The 14,117-nt window shown below is 28.0% G+C and overlaps 1 protein-coding gene across 1 annotated transcript in view; it reads right to left on the bottom strand.

The window, feature by feature from the left end:
• LOC111626385 (KAT8 regulatory NSL complex subunit 1-like) overlaps positions 1–14,117 on the bottom strand; it is a 58,051-nt gene that overhangs the window by 41,610 nt on the left and 2,324 nt on the right. The gene's annotated exons all lie outside the window — the stretch shown is intronic.

Raw genomic sequence — 14,117 nt, 5'->3', positions numbered from 1 at the left:
AAAAAAATAACTGTAGTAAGAAAAACAAATGAAAAATGCGAACTAATGTAACGTCGTATGGTGAGTTTTTGTTCGTATCGTGGAGCAAAAATATGTTCGAATTTCATGTCGTATCCTGAAAATTTCGTATGCTGGGGCGTTCGTAACCTGAGGTACCACTGTATTGACTTTTTCCTGTTACACTAACATAGGATGCTTTAAAGAGTCAAACGAACTAGTTATAACAAAAAAATAAAATACCATATTTACTTGTATAATCTGCATTTTTCCCTTAAAAATCACAACAAAGTCACAGTATAGGGTTTATTCAAAACGAATATGATGATGCAATGCACAAAGTCTGGTATGCTTCCAGTTACTAAGCATTTTGCTTACTTTGCCAGTAATAAATTTCACTTATCAACTGTATGAGTTTGCTTAATATAATGAGCATCTATAGATGATTGTTATGGATAACAAGCATTAAATGTTATGGTGTGACTAATTTTACAAAAATGAGAATAAATAAAGTAAACGTATAACTGAGACTGGCATTAAATAATCTTTTTAACAATATTACCTCATAGTTTGAGCTGTTGATCTATTAGCCTTTTTCACCTTTACTTGAATTAAACAAGGCAAAGAAGTCTTACTTTATAATGAATCAACTTACTAATTTGATGAAAGTATATTACTACAAATTACAGATAAAAGTTATCTTTATGAGATATATAAAACAATTTTTTCCCTCCCTCTGTATTTTTAATACCACATGGACTTGTAAATTGAGTGCCTCCATATTGAATGCCAGAAAACAGCAAAAGTGAAGTTTGCTATTGTTTTATAATCACAAATTAGTAAAATTTGACAAATTTATTACAAACTTAACAAGTTTTTTTTAAACCATTAGCGTAATAACTGGGATGCAAACATTACTCAAGGGTACACAAACTCTTCAAGTAAATACTGTGTGTCTTTAAAAATCTCAAAACAAACGTAACATTATACAGTTCAAGAAGCTAAAAGTTTATTTTGATTAAATATTTTGAGATATTTCTTATCTCATCATTAGATTGAACATCCAGCAACAAACAGACCTGGACATAGAACATAATAAATTTCAATAAGGATGATAAAATAATCTTTATATAACATCATCATAAATACTATTACTACTTCACCTAATACTAAATTATAACTGATTATTATTCCAGAAAGTTTTATTTTCCTAACTATTAGAAGTGTTTACTTCAAGTCTAAAATTTACTACTGACCGCAAAGACTACTTAACATAGTAAGCCTTGTGAGCCTTATACTGATTTTGATGTAATTATCATTTCAAAAAAACTGAAAGGTAAAATAAATTTGCTAAAATTACCTAAAAAATAATTATAAAGATCAAACTCCCATGAATATTTGTATAATTAAACAGGACTTAGTAAAACCAAATGAAGAGCCAAATTACTGGTATAGGGATAAGTTAATGATTAGAAACTAATTAATTTGTCTAGAGATAGGTAAGGTTACACTGCAATCTCATGTTAATTTTAATAATTATAATAAATTAATTTTTAATTTCAAATTTTCCAAAAGAAAAGAATGTGCCTGAAGTAGGACTCAAACCTACAACTCTTGCTTACTGTGCATATGCATAGCTAGTTAAGCTACCCAGACCTCCGTCCGATTTTTGCTTCCAGAATTATTATTTTAAATATTACCATACTGGTTACTCATGGCACCAACTGGAGATGACTTCTAGGCCCTTGCATATAATTCACTCTATGGCACTCAGTCAGTTTTTGCTTTTACCCTGGCAGAGGATATGTATATCATCATATCATCTCTAAACCCAATCAATCAGTTAAACCAAATGAAGTGAAAAATTATTAAATTAGCTATATAAAAGCCTGATAATTTGGCACTTCATTTGGTTTAATTAATACATTGGGTTTAGATGAGAGAACAGTAATTATATATGTTAATGGTGGATTTTTCCAAAAAAGTGAAGTGTTACACAACTTAATTCAATGCATGCTGAAAACTCAGTTTATCAGTTCATTCATATACAAAAATTGCCTGTAACATAAGCTTTAAACTAATAACTTTAGGAATTAAACACCCTTGTGATTGAAATTTTAAAAATTATTGTTAACTCCAACTTATTAAAATGTCAAATTTAGAAAACAGGTTATAAATATCAAAAAAACAATAAAAGATAACTTGAATGGGTGACTTTTGAAAAGCCCTGTTACTCTGCCAATCAGATTAATCTGGCATAGATGATGTTAAAAAATTTTTGTAAGTATTTATAGAAGTTGTGCTTCAGCATCACACCACAGAAATAATACATGATTTCAATTAAATTGTAAGCCTGAATCAATTACAAGTACTTAAAAGAAAGTTGGAAAAATCATTCATGGAATTTGTCATTAGGATGCAGACACATCAATGGTAATATGCATTGGACATTGTAATGATAAAACAAATAACAAAAATTAATGTTTGTTTTTGGTCAATTTTTTTTAAACTAAGAACATTCTTTTTATCCCTCATTCTAAATCTTTCATAGTCATTGCTAATTCACTTCCAATGCATTAAGTAATCTTACACAAGCTGACTTGTGAATCTGAAAACTATTTGAACATACCTTCATATTTGTTTGAAGGAAATATTTGACAAGTCTAAAAATTTTTTAAATGCTTTAATATTAGCTAAATACATTATGCTTTAAAAAAATAAAATGTGATACAAAATATAATAAAAGATCACATTTTAAATTTTAAAAAACATATTTCAATGAGGAGTTACACCATTACAAATATTTTGCAACATGAACTACATAATAAATACAAATCAAAAGGTCATTACTAAGTCAAAAGCTGATTATGCAATCATCTCCATTTCTAAAAAAAATCCTGTTCACTCAAAAGCTAATTAAGATGGCAAAATGCTGCAGAACCTGTGGAGATTAATATTCACAAACAGGATTTTCTAAAATTGAAATTAAATAATAATAGTTTATTGATTTTTTATTGCATTTTTTGTTTTTTATGTATATGCATATATGTATAATTATAACACTGTTAGAAATATATAAATTTATAAACCTTATCCCAATGTTCAAAGGCCATCATCAAATTTCCATATTTAAAACAAACTTTTTGAGATTATTTTAACTATTAAATTCTATACAAAGTAAAAGCATTTTCAAGCAAAACATGTTAACGAATATAGTATAGCACACCAGGCATTTATCTAATACATACATTTTTAGTCATGAAAATGAACCAGAAATAGCTCAAGAATGACTTTAATAGCAATAATCTAATGCAAGCATTATAAAATATACTCTCTTATTTAGAAAAACAAACAAGTTAAAATTTCATATTTTTCTTAAAAATAATCCATGACAATACATTTACAATTACATAATGTTTTGTGCGTAAATAATCAAACATCCTTACTACACCCAATACGTTTAAAGCTATACATCAACCAAAGCCAAATATTATTGGGCTAGAAACGGCTATAATTCTAAAATTATTATTTAATTTATTTAATTAGTTTTATGTGCCTGGAAAAATTAAAATCTGTTTTTTTAACTTTTATTAATTAATTTAATTAATTAAATGTCATTTTAACCAATGTTCTGTATGAAAAAATAGTGGGACATTATCATCTCTATCAAGTACAAGTTTTTTTTATTTCTAACCTGAAAACAATTTTATAACCAAATTACTTGAACAGATTAAATTCTTAGTGAAGAATAATTTTAGCCTTATTAGTCATTATAATTGAAATAAATATGCATTCATAAATTACATTTTTTTGTTTTGTTCAAATGGCATTTCCTAAAGACTGTAATCCATTTAATCACTTTAAAAGCAATAAAGAAAATCTAATCTAATGTTAAGGTTACTTTTTTTTGTAATTAAGTATAATTACTTTTTAATGAACATCAATAAATGACACAGTGCAAACTGAATGTAAATTAAACAGTAACAATCTTTACTCCATCCAGTAGTAAAATTTCAAATGAACAAATGTTAAGGCCAAATTATATTGACCTATAACAGAGGTGGCGAACCTGTGGCACATCGAAGAAATCATCTGGCACGTAACAAATTATATGATTTCGGTTTATCATCTTTTTCAATCACGTTCTTTACATTTACTCTAATTACAGCATATTATTTTATTTATTTAAATATAGTTTTTTAAAGCTCTTTTCATCCTGTGGGTACTAAGAGGGCTTTTTTATTTAGCAAGTCCACAATGGGACAGCCGGGTGGTGAAGAATGGATACCCACCTTAAAATTTTCTGGGGTTTTGATCTCGGGTCTACAAGAGCGATAGCTACCACTTTGACTGCTCGGCCATTTGGCCAAATTTAAATATAGTTACTCGAAGTCTAAAACTTCTGCAGGCATAAACATTTTAAAAGAAAAGTATGCTTAATATGCTTACTATGTGGCATGCAAACTCAAAAAGGTTTGCCATCCCTGACCTATAAGATGGTAACTATTTAATAATTATTAACTAAAAATTTTGCCTAGGAGATAGGCATTAGGTACAATCCCTTGATAAATTTATTAAATATAGAAAAAATTTAATGTTAATTTTTAATTTAGAAAGTTCTGGAAGAAAAGAATTGGCCCTGAGTGAGACTAACCTGTAACTCCACATACCATACAGATGTATTGCTAATTACACTACTCAGTCCTCCATCATATCTTTGCCTCCAGTAAGACCCTGTACACACTAGGCGTTTTTCAACGCGCGTTAAACGCGCGTTTAAAAGAACCAAGAGTTCTATGTAGCCGTACACACTCAAAAGCCAAGCGCGCGTTAAACGCGTGTTTTGCGAGCGCTTATAGATTTTTGTTAAAACGCGCGTTTTGCGAGCGCTTTACGGGCGCTTTGAGATATATGTGCTGCCATGTTACCGTACATGCGATCGCGCGTTTTGCGGGCGTCAGCCGAGCGCTTTGAGATATATGTGCTGAAATGGAAAACGATCATTTCGATACTGATCTATTTATTGATGATATCTAAAAGAGACCAACCATCGTCAAAGGATTTTATAGATATTTTAAAAGAATTAAAAAACTTAAATTTATTTTGTCTTAGTTTTGGATACAACGTCGCAAACATTTCATGCGTCAGTCTATCTCGTAATATTGGGTGCACCCAAAATTCTCTTTGCCTCTGCCGTCGTTTTTTATAGCGACGATAGAGGAGCCACATACAAGCAATCACCCAGTGCGCACGCTCCGCTAAACGCTCGTCAAACGCCGAGCTAACGCGCGTTGAAAAACGCCTAGTGTGTACAGGGCCTAAGGCCTTGTCAAACCTTTATTAAATAGTAGTTATATTATAGCCTGATAAAACGTGGCAGATCATTTGGCCTTAAACATCTGTTAATCTGATTTTTAATTATATTTAAATGCTTTCAAGTTACCTAACGACTCATCTTCAATTTCAAATATATGAAATAGACCTTGCATGGATGTTCCATCTGATTTAAAAAGCAAGCATTACCTCAAAATAAACCAAATTTATTGTGCTTTCTTCAACTGCAAATGCAAACAATGCTGCATTCACAGCTAAGGAAGGCAATTCCATCAATTGAGCTGGTGCTAAAATAATTCAGCAAGTCAAGGACAAAAATTAGAGATTATGGAGATATACAGAGCCAGCAATAAGGAGAGAGCATCAATAAAAGATAGGATCTATTTCCAGAGAATGGAGATTCATATTAAAACACTAATGGAATTTTTGGTTTATTGCAAGATAACAGGTAATGCTTCTTAGATCAGATGGAATGCCCACACATGAGGTCTGTTCCATGTGTGAACCTGAAGATAAGTCATTAAGTGACTCAAAAATGTTTGTGCATTTGAAATTTTATTGCTAGATGTCTTAAAAGAAAAGTTGATACTCATTAAACAATAATAACCACAACACTTTCATTATAGTGCAAAATTATTAAATGCCATCTGTTGTGCATACAAGTCATCTCTTACTCGCACTGTGAAAATACCTGTTGCCTTACACTCATGATTTCAGTGATTTTTGTTTTTTTGCTTTATTTTTGGTATTATGGTTAATAGGCAAGGGGTTATTTATATAAAAACTCTTCCTAACCTGTTACCAGTGCATTCTCCTCCTCCTATAAAATCGTAACCAACAAAAAATAGCTCTTTACTAACGTTTTGCAATGCAACAATCATAAAGAAGAGATTATTTTATCAGTAGTATGGCAGGTGCTTATGAACAGTAATTTATGATAGCCATATTGGAATTGACTGCGCATGACAAAGACGTAAACGGGAAGCGTGCATTTGAATGTACTGTACGTATTTTCGAATTTGATGTTTTACGAGCTGCATTTCCATCAGAGATTCAAAAATACCTGAAGAACCGTCGTTGGGGTTCAAAAATGTTAGTAAAGAGCTATTTTTTGTTGGTTACAATTTTACAGAAGGAGAATGCACCAGTAACAGGTTAAGAAGAGTTTTTGTTAGTATTCTCCAGTGTTGAGATAAAGATGTGTAGGTTATTTATATAACCAAAACATCCAAAAAGTGTATGAATGCAATGAAGCCTAAGAGGAAGCCATGTATCGACAATCGAGTTGAAAAAAAGAACTTAATGCAAAGCTTAAAAGAGGTACAAGTGTGGCGGTTCTACTGTCCATGTTTAAGATGCCAAAGTTGATGGTATGTGCCATTCTTAAGAGTGAGGAAGCAATAAATGTTACAAATGTGGCTAAAGGTGTGATAATATTGACCTTCAGGAAACCACATGTTATTGAGATGGAAAAACTCTTCCTTGTGTGGATAATGAGAAAAAATTGGCTGGTGTTATAACCAAGAGGATTGTTTGTGAGAAAGCCAAGCAAGCTGCATTAGTGACTTTAAGAAACAGGACATCACTCCTCGCTAATGCAATTTTCATTTCATTACACAGTATTTATATATTTTATTTGTTTGCATGTTTTTAATTTATTTAGGGAATTTAATTGTGTTATTTCTACCTTAAATTATGTGTATTTACTGTTTATTAAAATGGGTATTGTTTAGGACCTGAAAATGGGTTAATTCACTTTCCATTATTCCTACTGGAAAAAACTAATTTGGACTTAAACAATTCAGAGTACAAAACAGCCTCTTGGAATGACTTAATTAATTTGAAGTATGAAGCACCTATATTTTGATATATTTTGATCAAATATATACTTAAATATTTTAATGGTTTTTTACAACTACATTATACCTCTCAGTGTTTCCATAATTTCTATATGGAACTCAATTGACTACATACTCCTTCCTCTGCAGATTAAACATTTCAAGTCTAACCTCCCCTTTTTTACTGGATTTCAGAAAACAGCAGCTTTAGTGAAAGATCTTTTGAATTTAGATTTTAGAAGATATAAATTTCTCTGTGAAAACATTTATACAATAATACTATGCACATAGAAAAAACTATTACTTTTATGATCTTCTCATTTCATTGTTATGTGCAAATTTTACTTTTGTACATTTTATTCTTTTTTAAAGTATTATCTTTTTGTATTTCACATGTTCTTACCAACATTATATTACAATATCTGAGTAATCAGTTTATTGTTTCGATTTGTTTATCTTGCTTATTTTACTGGAAACTGTTTTACACAGAGAACAATCTAAAATATATTCTTAGACATTTCAAAGCTCCAGAATTATTTCAAAAGTAGGAAAAAAAGTTTAAAATATAACATTTTCTTCCAGAATGTAATATCCATGAAAGCTTTCTATAGAAACAAATTCATATTGCTAATATATATTTTATTACAGTAGTCCTGATTAACCAAAACTGATTTAACAGATGTTCCACATTATCCAGGATAGACAGAATAAATAAGTAAAAGTGTGCTTCGTTAAAGACAAGAGATCATAGTATTCATCAGTTCATTTCACAAATCATGAGGTACTCTAAGTTCTGGTGACCTTCCTCAATTAATACAATAAATTTTTAATTGTAATTGTAGCTATACATTCACTTTAATAACTATAACTGTAAATAAGTATTTTATTATATTTTTTAAGTCATTATGTTCCAATAAGTAAGTCTAACAAAGAAATAATTATCAATATCTTGTACACATTAATGCATCCAAATCCAGTGTACTGAATTTACCAAACAGTCCATATTATTCAACTCTGGTTATCCAAACTGTTCTTGTAAAATTTTGAATGAAGCAGAAAAATAACAATCGCATTATTAATAATGAGATAATCAACCAAATATATTTTATAAAATAATTTTTCATGTAGACAGGAATTGCTTGAGAAATTTTTCACATAAAATTCTACAATTACGCAAAAGACTAAATTCCTATACATAATTACATTTAATGTCTATCTGTATTTTATAATTTTTTGTAATAACAAACTAACAAGATTACAAAAATGAGACAGATTATAAACTGGAACAGCAAAAATCAAACATTCCTTGATAATTAAACAAGAAAAAATTCCAGCAATGAGTTGCTTAACTTTCCCAGCAACATTTGGTAGCACCACCTGCTACAATCTTTTATTAAAAAGAACTTTTTATATTTTTAATTATTATAAAATGTCAAAAAGCTTAATTTTGAGTGTAGGGACAAGTTTCATAAAAATTTGTAAATGCTAATAGAGTAAAATCGTTGTTAAGTCAAACCCTACTAGAGATATGAGATGCAACACCGAACTTAAGTGATACTCAATTATGCAAAATTCATACCAATATAAAATGCAGTACTTGAAAGGAAATTTATATAATACTTATCATTTACTAAGTACTGTATTATATAAATTTCCTTTCAAGTACTGTACCCATAAAAATAAAGTAATCTATAAAAAAAATAGTAAATTTCAAATTATTTAGTTTCATAATATATTACAGGAAATCTAAAACCACTCTAAATAAGCATATTATTTCAATAAATGCTTTACTGTAAATTATATGATAACTTAGTAACATCACAATGTGAATTTTTCCTAAGCTAAAATCATTACACCCAATTGAATTTTTTTTATTTTTATTTTTTGCTTTTGAGCTTGACACGTTTAGATACGTTTTAATTACTAAACTGGCATATGAAAATATTAGCAGAATATTTTAATGGTATCTTCTTTGATATTTTACTGAAATTTCACATCTGTTATTGACTACTAACACAACATGCAATGATAATTAAAACATTTCCAAATGAGTGATGTAACCAACTTCCTAAATACATGTTGATAAATATCACCTTGTATTTATGCATAAAAAAACTTTTATTTTCTTTCTAAATTCAAATTTTTATTTGAATTAGTTTTTTCAAAAACATTTTGATTAAAACATAGTTGATGTAAACATGGGATGTATCATTTATCATTATGTCAATAATTCAGAAAAATCTTCACAGATGTACTTCATTACTACTTTCTTAGTAATATGTAGTAGTAATTAGCTCAATTAGAAATTTTTTGGATTAAAAGGACGCTATACTGTACATAGAAACTGAATAAACAGCAGCCATACTATATTAAGTAGAAATTTTTGACTCTATCATATGTACATTTGTATTTCTATATTAGTTCTTATAAATTTCTCAATTCATTCCTGCACAAATGAATTATGACCAAAGAATTATAATTTCATAATATGATTAGAACTAAATTACTGAAACTTCTATAATGATTTGGCTATATTTTAATGTATATCTGATATCAAAATACAAATATGAATTTCTATATTTTATAGTCAACTTAAACATATTTGGATTCTTAGAAATAGAAAGCAGTTTTCATGACTATAAAATCTTTATAAATAATATTTCTGAAATTAAAGCTTATTCAGCTAATTTATAGTAATCAATTTTTTTTCAATTTTTACTACATAGAATTTATTATTTTCAAACCAGAGTTGATTAAATTAATTATTTTTCAAAAATATTAAAAATATATCAATTTATCTTCCAGTTTCTCATGAGTAAAAACAAGATACAAAAAAAATTATCAATTTTCTATCTTTGACAGTTTGACTAAGCATAGAAATAAAAACAAAACTTATAGAATTGATCAAGAAAAATTGAAATATTCATAAGAAAAAAGAAAAAACAAACAAAAACACATTCTGCATTGTCAACACACTTCAAAAAAATATATAAATGAAAGTAAAAAAAAAAAAAAAAGGAAAATTAACAAACTTATTGAAATTAGAAAATAAAAATTATTTTCAGATAGTATAAAAACCTTATTTTTTTGCAAAGAATTAGAAATTAGTCACTTCTGACATTAATACATGAAAGAGTGAATGAGCAATAAATTGCATTATAAAACATATATATGGTCAACTTTTGAGATATTAACAATTACTAAAAATAATTTTATAATCAGAACAATAGAAACCATTTTTATTGTGGTAAATAAAGGAGAAAACCAGAGAAAGAACCAGAAGATTCTACAAATCTTCAAATTTTGTCAAATACCTACTCTAGGCTGACAGTACATGTAACAATCTGGTGATCATTAAGGGAAAGACATTGTATATAGATATATTAGAATTAAACAATGAAAAGTATCTGATGTACTTGAATATTCCTTTACAGTAAGTCTGCATCACATGTTTCAGGTTCATATTCTTTTTCATGTTCAATGAACTGATTGCTGCTGTACAAGAAGATATTCTGCAGCCATATATTGTTTGCAGGTGGTATGATATTGATTGATAGTTCAAGAGAGAAGTGAACACTAAACTAGAGCGGTAAAATGAGATTTTGTATGCAGTAAGACTAAAAATCAATAGAACAAACTGAATATATATTATAGTATTTAACTTTAATGATCAATGAAATAAAAATATTTTGGTAAAATTTTAAAACCAGAATAATATATGGAAAATTTCAATATCTAGAGTTAGTGTTACATAATAGAGACTGATAAACATTAACATTAATTGGATATAAAATGAATCAAGACAAATATAATGTATAACAACTATTAACGTGATTAAGTAAACAATTATACAAATCAATGGTGAGATCAACAATGCTACAGTATATGGTACAAATGTTAAACAGAATATTAACAGAGCAGGACACTAAAAGCATAAAAAATTAAAATATCTATTTTGTTATTCATAAAAAAAGTTCAAAATCAAGAAGACATAAATATGTGATGTATACAAAAATCCTCATAATAATAATATAGTTAAATTAGAAATGTGCTAAGAGAACAATAACCAGTTTTAACAAAAGAGTAAATCTATAAACTTAAACTATTGATACTTTGCCACTTTCATTTTTCTGTATTTAATTTTGTTATACTGAAAATTAACAAAGTCAAAATATTTGGCTTATTCTTAATAACTATACATAATTAAGTTAACATTTGTGTCAATATAATTATAGTTTATAATATAAAAATACTTTTTCTTCACAACATTAAATATTGTGAAGTCTCAATCTATATATATAAAAATGAATGTGTGCGTGTATGTGTCTGTCCTTCATGCATTACCACACCGTTTATCCGATTGCCATGAAACTTTGGAAAGTTTTTTAATACACTCCCACGAAGTACATTTATCCTACGATAGATGGCGCGAGTGTATACGAGCACTGTGTGTTCTGTGTGTTCGATCAATTTCAAATTGTGAAGACCATTTCCCCCCCTCCAAAAAATATCTCTATATATGCATTTGTTATTTACGATATTTGTAATAATTTTTGTTTAATCACTTTATTTCAACTTTTTTTTTGTTAATTATGTATTCGTTCGAACTTCGTTAAAACCTTAACTGTATCCCGAACAACAACCGAAGTTGTAGGAGGAAATTCGCCTATTTTACCGATCTAGGGATCCCCCTTTTCCAAATTTTAATATCGACTCAAAATAATTTAAAAAGACAAATTACAATAAAACGGTTTATTATCCAACTATCAGAAATTTCACAACATGCCAAGGAAGAGAGGAAGGAGCAATTAAATAATTAAAATTATAAAGATTTAAAAATATATATAAAAATGGGGAATATCGCACTTCTGACAATCGCTGCGAGTGTGGGGGCTAAATTTGGAGAATCCGTGCTTCTCGCATGGACAACTGTATGTGGCCAACTCACGCGTCGAAAAACCTTCCGATTTATTCGTGTACGCACCAGACGGAAAAACAAAAAATATCGTGTATCCACAAAGCACTCCAATAAATAAATAGAATTGAAACGACACTTTGAAATGTTTTCCCGATGAAAATGAATAATAATAATAAGTTTCAATAAAAACGATAAAATGTAAATTGACTTTTATCATAACGAGTTTGCTTGAATTTCCTTTCTTCTGAGATCGCAGCAATGCGCAACGGGTAAGCTAGTTATATATATATAAATAAAAATATTCAAATAAAATATCTTTTAATTAAAATATTCATTTTAATTAAAAGATAACACAATGAAAACAGCTTTCTGTTTAATATTTTCACAAAATGCTATTCAGTGGAGATTATTAATCTTCAATTGAATTTTTATCAAACTTCAGAATAAAAAGTTATTTGGAAGAATTAATGCCTTACACAATTTTAAGATATATTTAATTCAAAATATGTTGTCTCTAAATGTCAAGAGCAGAGAGTACAAAAGATAATGCAATGTTTAAATAAATATGTGAAATAAAAAAAAGACTCTAAAGTCATCATGATTAGAAAAATTTATTTAAGATTGCATTTCTGTATAAAATATACAAAAATTCAATCTTAAAGTGAACACATAATTTATAGGAATGGAGAGGATAAAATAACTGAAAGGATCTTGAAGAAAGAAGAATATAGTAAGACGAAACAGAACAAAATGACAAAAGAAAGTATCTTAAATGATTGGAATGGAAAGGATTTAGAAAGTTGACCCAAATAAATGGATGAAAAAAAAAAAATGATGTTTTACATATTTTGATGACAGATTAAGTTCTTCCTGATATGTAGATAAGTGATTAGTTTCTGAAAATTAACATTGTCATCTTCAATTAAAATTGTATCAATATTTTAAATTTGCTGATGCAACTATTCCATATATTTAGAAGTTTCTAAAAATATTTAAATTCAAAATTAGTATTAATCTCAGAGAAAATGTTAAGAATAGATATTAAATGTGAAGGATAATTCAATTCTCACTATTTTTATATTATTTTAAATGGTTCATTCTTTATTAACATATGGTTTCTATGTTTAAAATAAAAAAAATCTTATTGCTCAGCTTTTCATCAACAATTTACTCAGTCTTTATGTATTCAATGCATACCTACATTTCATGCTAAATTTAACATTCTGTAACCAAAACTTAAAATATTTTATAATTATGTTTAATTATTGTACTCTATTCATATCTTTGTATTCTACCATCTTTCCTTCCGATCAATACGAACACAAATATTAAAAGCTCATAATTCAAATACCGACGTCATACATTTATTGTCAATAAGTCAGGGAACACATTTATAATCAATAAATTCAAACTGAAATTTAAAGAAAACTAATTGCAAGTTCTTCAAATTTTTAAATCCTCTTTCAATTAAAAAGAGGATCAAACTATCTTCTTTTGATTAATTTTATGAAAATAAAAAAACTGGACTACATTATATGAACAAGCAAGCATACTAAATAATTACTTAAAGAATAATTTATTCTATAATATTTAGCAAAAAACATCGGTATACTTCAACAGCCAAAAAAATCCAATAAAAATTCTTAATTGCATAATGCAGGTTTATTGAACTTTAATTTAAAAATAGATCACAGAAGGCAACTCTAGAGGCATTAATTACATTAATATATTCAGTAAAAATCAAAATTCTCATTTAATTGTTTTAGTCGTGTTTTACCATATTACAAAATAATTATTAAAAAAAAAAAAAAGACTTATGATGCCAATCTACCAATTAAAGAATTAAGATTCATTCAGAATTGAATATTCAAATATGAACAGTTTAAAATACACTGTATAGAGATCAAGGATCGTAAGATATTTTTAATTGCCATTTAGCTACAGCACAGCATGTAAAGTATCTGAAAACCAACATTACACAAAAGACAAAAATTTCACAAATAGTTTGTTTAGATATTACTAATGCTGTT

Source organism: Centruroides sculpturatus, unplaced genomic scaffold, assembly GCF_000671375.1.
Source record: "Centruroides sculpturatus isolate CEXI.00-Female unplaced genomic scaffold, Cexi_2.0 scaffold400, whole genome shotgun sequence".
In the NCBI taxonomy this organism is placed as follows: Eukaryota; Metazoa; Arthropoda; class Arachnida; order Scorpiones; family Buthidae; genus Centruroides; species Centruroides sculpturatus.
The sequence above is the reverse complement of the archived record's forward strand: the minus strand, read 5'-3'. Positions and strand labels throughout refer to the sequence as shown.